Below are 7,500 nucleotides of genomic sequence, written 5' to 3' on the forward strand. Positions count from 1 at the left end.
GTAAACAGATTAAAGAGTGGAGAATAAAGAGAGATAAGAAGTTAAAGAGGGGTGGTTAAAACGAGAGGGGTGTGAAACAGGAGTGTAACTTATAATAGATAGCCTTAAAAGACAGCCAGATAGAGAGCTAATAGAGAGGAAAAGAGAGCAAAAGAGGGCAAAAGAGAGCGACAGAGGGCTAAAGAGAGCACCAGGACTGAGCTAACAATAGAAAAAACTAAAAAAAGAGAGCACTAAAAATAACTGTAATGAAAAGAAGAGTTAAAAGGGGAGATAAAAGCACTATAAAGAGAGCAAAAACCCTGAAAAGAGCAGAGAGAACTTAAAAGAAAGCAGAAAGAGAGCAAAAAGAGCTGAAAAGAGCAAAAAGAGCTGAAAAGAGCAAAAAGAGCTGAAAAGAGAGCAAAGAGAGCAATAAGAGTGCAAAAAAAAAGTGAAAAGAGCAAAAAGAGCTGAAGAGAGCAGAAAAAAAAGCTGGAAAAAAAGAGCAAAAGGTGTTGAAAAGAGCAAAAGAGCTGAAAAGAGCAAAAAGAGAGAAACTGAAGATAGACAGGAGATTGACGAGTGGTTTAAAATTGGGGAGAGAAATGGGATAAAAGTGGAGAGAGAGAGAGAGAGAGAGAGAGAGAGAGAGAGAGAGAATGGACATATATTAACAGATAAAAATAGAAATAGATAGCTAGCTGGATAAGGGCAGACAGAAAGATATAAGTAAATAGACAGATAGATGGATAGATAGAGATTGAAACAGACTGATAGGCAAACTGACAGCCAGACAAACAGGAAGATAGATAGACAGACAAAGACAGATACACAGACAGGGAGACAGACAGACAGACAGGCAGAGACACGAGAAGGAACAGAGGGTAGGTAAAAAAAAATATGAGATCCATGTAATAATGCAGGAGGGAAAATTTTAAGGGACAGTTCGAAATAAATCATAAATACCTTGACGCCGGTGCATCATTGATTTATTTCGTCTTTTTGATACTGTGTTTTAATTTTCAGTCTATTTTATTTTTTCTGTGTATCTATTTTGATATTTATAGAAAGAGAGAGAGAGAGAGAGAGAGAGAGAGAGAGAGAGAGAGAGAGAGAGCAGGCAGGTGAAAGAGTGACATCAAGAGTATAAAGATATATATGAGAAACTAAAGGAGGTAGGATGGAGAGTGACAAGCGTGAGGTAGGATGGAGAGTGACAAGCGTGAGGCAGGTGTGTGAGGCAGGTGAGAATGAGGCAGGTTTGTGAGGCAGGGTGTGGAGTGAGGCAGGTGTGTGAGGCAGGGTGAGAGTGAGGCAGGTGTGTGAGGCAGGGTGTGAGAGTGAGGTAGGTATTGATCACTAGGGGTGGTGTGGCAATGTTTTCCCTACCACCCCACGCCACACCTCTCACGATAACACTGTCACTCAACCCTCCACATTCTTACTCCCCTCTTCTTCCCCTCTTTTCTCCCTCCCCTTTCTTCCTCCTCCTCCCTTTTCTTCCCTCTTCTTCTCCCTCCCCTTTCTTCCTCCTCCTCCCTTTTCTTCCCTCTTCTTCCTCTTCCCTCTTCTACTTCTTCACTCTCCATCACAGTTCCAGTTACCCACTCTCTGCTTCTCTCTCCTTCCACTTTTTCTCTTCTTTCCTCCTTTTTCCTCCCTGTTCCCTCTCCATCCCTCTTCTTCATCCTCCTCCCTCCTCTTTTTCCTCTTCCCTCTTCTTAATCCTCCCTTCCCTCCTCCTTCTCCTCCCTCTCCTCTTCCTCATCTTCTTCACTGTTATATTTCTTGCTCTCTTTCTTCCTCTTCATCTTCTCTTCCCCCTCCTCCTCCTCCTCCTCCTCCTCCTCCTCTTCTTCTTCAAATGTTTTCAGAAGTAGCACTAGGATTGGATCAAAAACAGTCGAACACTCTTTCCTCCCACCTATTCATCTCAGCTTCCTTTTTTTCACTCTCTCTCTCTCTCTCTCTCTCTCTCTCTCCTTCCTGATTTGTTGATACGCTTCTTCCACACACAAACACACCCCTTCCTCCTCCACCTCCTCCTCCTCTCCTCCTCTACCTCTTCCTCCTCCTCCTCCTTGTCCTCCTCCTCTTCTTCTTTCTTCTACCTCCTTTTCTTCAACTCCTCGTCCAGGCCCTTTTCTCCACGTCACTGCTTTTAATTTTCCTCCTACTTCCTCCTCCTTCTCCCTCCCTCCCTCTCTCTCTCTCTCACTTTCTCTCTCTCTGCGTCAGTGCTTTTAATTTTCATCCTCCTTCCTCGTATATTACCTCTCTCTCTCTCTCTCTCTCTCTCTCTCCACACTATCTTTCCTTTATCACTCTTTCTACTGCTTATCCTTTCCGCCTTCTAATCTTCTCTTCTCTACACCTCCTCCTCTTCCTCCTCCTCTTCAAAGTCTACTCGTTTCCCCTCCTTACTTCCGTCTTCCTCTCCCCTCTTCCTCTCTCCATTCAGGCAGTCAAGAGTACTCCTCCTCCTCTTCTCTTTAATTTCTGCTCTTTTCCATTTTCTTCTTCTCTTCCTCTTCCCCTTCCTGCTCCTCCCCTCCTCCTGCTCCTCCTCCTCCTTCTTCTTCTTCTTTCTTCTCCTCCTCCTCCTCCTCCCTTTTCGAGTGTAAGTTACTTGAGAGTTGGTCTCTCTCTCTCTCTCTCTCTCTCACTCTCTCTCTCCTTCTCTTTCCTTGCTTTCTCCCTCCTTCTATTTTCTCTCTTCCATCACCTTTAAATTTTAATTAGAATGGAAGGCTAGAGAGAGAGAGAGAGAGAGAGAGAGAGAGAGAGAGAGAGAGAGAGAGAGAGAAGACATACTGTTACACCTCCATCATTATCATCATCCTTATCATTTTCCTTGTCCCTCGTCGCTTCCTCTCTTCTTTTTTTCTTTTCTCTTCCTTCCCCTCTTTCTCCTCCTCCTCCTCCTCCTCCCTCCCCCTCTCTCTCTCTCTCACTCTCTCTCTCTCTCTCTCTAACTTGACATCCTATTGTCTCAGAAATAGCTGGCTGGTGCTTAAGATGATTGGATCATCAGACTGTAGCTAGACTAACAGATAGATAAATACAGTAAACAGATAGACGGACAGACAGATAGACGGATAGACAGATAGACAGACAAATCCTGAACTGTCTAAAATTACGAAAAGATACCTAGAATAATAAAAAAAAAAAAAAAAAAAATCCCCAGCTCAACACAAAAAAATTCATTGATTATTTAATGGGAAAAAATGAATAAAGTCTACGGTACAATCTAGCCACGTTTCACTGTCTTAAACTCCGACTGGGAGATAAGATTTCGTGTTGAGTTTTCCTTTCTCCCCCCCCCCACCCCGATACCAGCACATTCTTAGACGGTCTGGGAATCTCTTATCTCGACTATCGTAATGGGGGATCAAATCACACCAGGAAAAGCATTACGATATTGTAGTGTTACCTCTTATCCCGGCTATCGTAGCGTAGGAGGGACGCACACTGAAAAACATTGAGATATTGTAGTGTTGCTTAGACTATCGTAATGTTGGGAATAAATAAACCAGAATAAACATTAGAATACAGTAGTGTTAAAGTTACGGCAGGTGTATTGTAGGTGTATTGTGAATTAATATATTTTAATTAAACTGTAGACTACTATGCCTTCTTGCATTAAATAATAGTATAACGAGACAGTATGAGAAAAATAGGAATATTGTCAGACAGAAGAGGTTAAAGTAATGTAGGACACACACACACACACACACACACACACACACACACACACACACACACACACACACACACAAATGCATAAAAAATATCTGACAAAAAACAAGAAATCACTGTATACATTTTCAACTAGAATAGAGAAGAGCTCGCTAAGAGAGAGAGAGAGAGAGAGAGAGAGAGAGAGAGAGAAGAATCAGATACAGAAATTAATGTATATGAGAGAAGTTGGAGGAGATAGAGGAAGCCAGAAAAAAAAAAGAAAATTAAGGGAAAAGAAAGAAAGAGAAAAAGAGAGAAAGAGATCGAGATAGAACCACGAGATGATAACTGCGAGACAGCTCATGAATATAAACATTGTAAATTCTCTCTCTCTCTCTCAGGGAAAACGATTCTATTTGGAATATTTCAGGGGTTTTGTCACACTGTTCCAAGTCCCATCGCCACCACCACAACCACTACTACAACTACTAATACACCACCACAATCACCACCACCACCACCACCACCACAACTACCATTACTAATACACCACCACCACCGCCACCATTACCATCACTATCACCGCTATCACCACCACCTCCAATCCTACCACCATCACCACCACCACCACAACTACCATTACTAATATACCACTACCACCGCCACCATTACCATCACTATCACCGCTATCACCACCACCTCCAATCCTACCACCATTACCACCACCATCACCATCCTCAAGTTTACAATACATATATTCATGAGATGCCTCACAGTTATCATCTCATGGCTCGATCTCTGGCTTTCTTCTCTCTCTCTCTCTCTCTCTCTCTCTTGCTGGGTTTCTTTCTCTTTTTCCCAGCGTTGCGTCTTCCACCATTGTCTGATATCAGTGGCATCCCACATGACCCCAGAATAGTATAATAGAATGCAAATAGTGACGGAAATGTGTGCAAATACGAGAGAGAGAGAGAGAGAGAGAGAGAGAGAGAGAGAGAGAGAGAGAGAGAGAGAGAGAGAGAGAGAGAGGAGAGAATCGTTATAATGGACAGGAAAGCAAAACAGATGGATCATCGAATAAAGTCTACGGTAAGAGCAACCCACGTTTCACTAACTCTTAAGCTTGGACTGGGGATACCTAATATATTTAATTTGAGTGCCTTTTCATCTCTGTCTGTCTGTCTGTCTCTCACGCTACCCTACGAAATCCCACAGAAAATCGTGTATCCTTTTTCTTCCTCATATTAAAGAAACAAAATCGCCTCAACCCATCTGAGTTATTTTACTCTTTTCACTCTACCTTGGCCTAAATTTTCCATCTCTACATCTCAAATGCTGAGCTGAAGTAAGAGACTGACACCAGAATATAATGCCAGTCACGAAGAAGTGCTATGGAAGGGATGTAGAGCCGTAGTATTGTCTTTTTCTGCAACTGAAGTACGTGTTATAAGCTACAAATGGACGACAATTTTGGGCCAAGTTAAAGTGAACGATATATAGAAAAAAGCAGAAATCAGTCTCCATGAACCTCCTCTCCTAGTCGATATCAAAGGAGACGAAGATTTGATGAAAGATGGTGATGGAGGAGAGAAAAATGTAAAGATGAGAGAGAAGGAGGAGGAATATGTGAAGGAAAAAAGAGACTGATGGAGAGAAAATGAGGAGGGACTATGGAAAAATGAAAAATAAAAAGAGAGAGGAGGTAAAAATGGAGAGAAAAATGATGGAGGGAATTTGAGGAGGAACTGATAGCTTGAGGAAAGACAAGGAGGAAGTGAGAGATGGAGAGAGAAAATGAGGAGGAAATGAAAGCTGGAGAGAAAATGAGGAGGAAGCGAGAGATGGAGAGAAAATGAGAAAGAACTAAGAAAAAACAGCAACAGAGGGGGAGAGAGGGGAGAAGAATTCGTGAGGTGAAAGAAAAATGGAGAGAAAATGAGGAACTGAGGGAAAGAAAATCGACAGAGGAGGAAAGTGGAGGGAATTCTGAGGGACGAGAAAGATGAAAGGAGACGACAAAGAAAATGAGAAGAAATATAATGATAAGGAGGGAAAAAAGGGAGTGATGTTTGAGGAAAGATGGAGGTGGAGAGGAAGGAGAAATGAGGGAGTAAATATTGAAAGAGTGAGGAGGGAAGGAAGGAATATCTGAAGGAGGAAGATTGAAGGAGGAAGGAGGAACTGGAGAGAAAGATAATAAGAGAAGCTATGAAAAGATGAAGGTTATTAATTATCTAAGAATCTTTAAGGAAACTTTATCTATCACTCTATCTATCTACCCATCCATCCATTTATCTATCCATCTATCTATTCTTTCATCTATTTCGTAACTCCATAAAAATTGATAAAAAGGAAGAGGAGAGGAAAGGAAAGCGAAGAATGAAAGCTTCCCTCTTATCTTTGTACCTGTATAGCTGTTTACCTACCTACCTACCTGCCTACCTACCTACCTGCCTGCCTACCTACCTACCTGCCTACCTACCTACCTACCTGCCAGCCTCCCTACCTGCCTCAATTCAATATCCATCCTTTCCCTCCTGTCTCCTCCCCTTCCTCTCTCTCTCTCTCTCTCTCTCTCTCTCTCTCTCTCCACTTCAATATTCAGCCTCTGCTTCATTCCGTCCTGTTACTATTTCCTCTTTATCATTTCATCAATCTCTCTCTCTCTCTCTCTCACTTCTTGTCTATTCCCACATATGGTTTTTCCTTCGTCTTTTATTTCCTTTTGCTCGCAGTCTGAATGAATACTCTCTCTCTCTCTCTCTCCCTCTCTCTCTCTGGTGCCAAGTGAGAGAGAATGTGAGAGAGGCCAAGCCATCAGTCAGGCTGGCTGAATCAGCATTGGGGCTAACGTGGTCCCCTTCTCTCTCTCTCTCTCTCTCTCTCTCTCTCATTCATTTCTCTGAGTTACCAATTTTCCCCTTCTACATCTTTCCTTTTTTCATTTTTTCATCTTCTCTCTCTCCTCTATCTTCATTCCCTTCACTCCCTCCTTAATCCTCCTCTAATCCCCTTCTTAGTCTTTAATCCCTTTCTTTCCCTTTCTAATCCCTTTCCTTATTCTTCAATCCCTTTATATCGCATCCAATCCTTCTCTAATCCCTCTCCTTTACCTTCGAGCCTTTTATTTCCCTTGTAATCCTCCTCTAATCCCACTACTTAGTCTTCAATCCCTTCCTTTCCCTTTCTAATCCCCTTCCTTAATCTTAAATCCCTTTATATCTCATCCAGACCCCTTCTATTTTCGTGTTGCTCATTTCCTTCCCCTCATTTCATTTCCTTCTGTTCTCATCTTAATTAAATCTTCCGCTGCGATGTTGTCTTTATTATTATTATTATTATTATTATTATTATTATTATTATTATCATTATTATTATTATTATTATTATTATTATTATTACTATTACTACTACTACTACTTTTACTACTAAGACTACTACTACTACTATTATTGTATTCTTGTGATTACCAAACGCATTATTATTGATGATAGTCACGAAGAAGTGCCATGAAAAGGATGCAGTGCCGTAACATTGTATTTTTCCTACTGGTTCCCCTTGCCTTCCTCCCAGCTCTCTAATTCTACTCTCTTCGTCCTCTTTTCCCCTCATGTCTCTCTTCCTCCCATGCATTCCTTCTCTTCTCTCTTTTTCTTGTCATTATTCTCCTTACTCCCATTCCTTCCCCTCCCTTCCTTTCCCTCCTTTTTCTTTCTACCCCTTCCCTCCCCTCCCTTCCATGCCTTCCTTTCCCTTCCCTTCCGTTTCTAGTTTTCTTCTCTTCCTTTCCCATCCCTTCCCTACCCTTTCCTCCCTTCCCCTCCCTATCCTTCCCTC

The 7,500-nt window shown here is 42.0% G+C and overlaps 1 protein-coding gene across 1 annotated transcript in view; it reads right to left on the reverse strand.

The window, feature by feature from the left end:
- Positions 1 to 7,500, reverse strand: part of LOC145413632 (cell adhesion molecule Dscam2-like) — a 25,573-nt gene that overhangs the window by 18,007 nt on the left and 66 nt on the right. The gene's annotated exons all lie outside the window — the stretch shown is intronic.

Source organism: Coenobita brevimanus, chromosome 12 (assembly GCF_032717465.1).
Source record: "Coenobita brevimanus isolate Jiangsu-jjx chromosome 12, ASM3271746v2, whole genome shotgun sequence".
Lineage (NCBI taxonomy): Eukaryota > Metazoa > Arthropoda > Malacostraca > Decapoda > Coenobitidae > Coenobita > Coenobita brevimanus.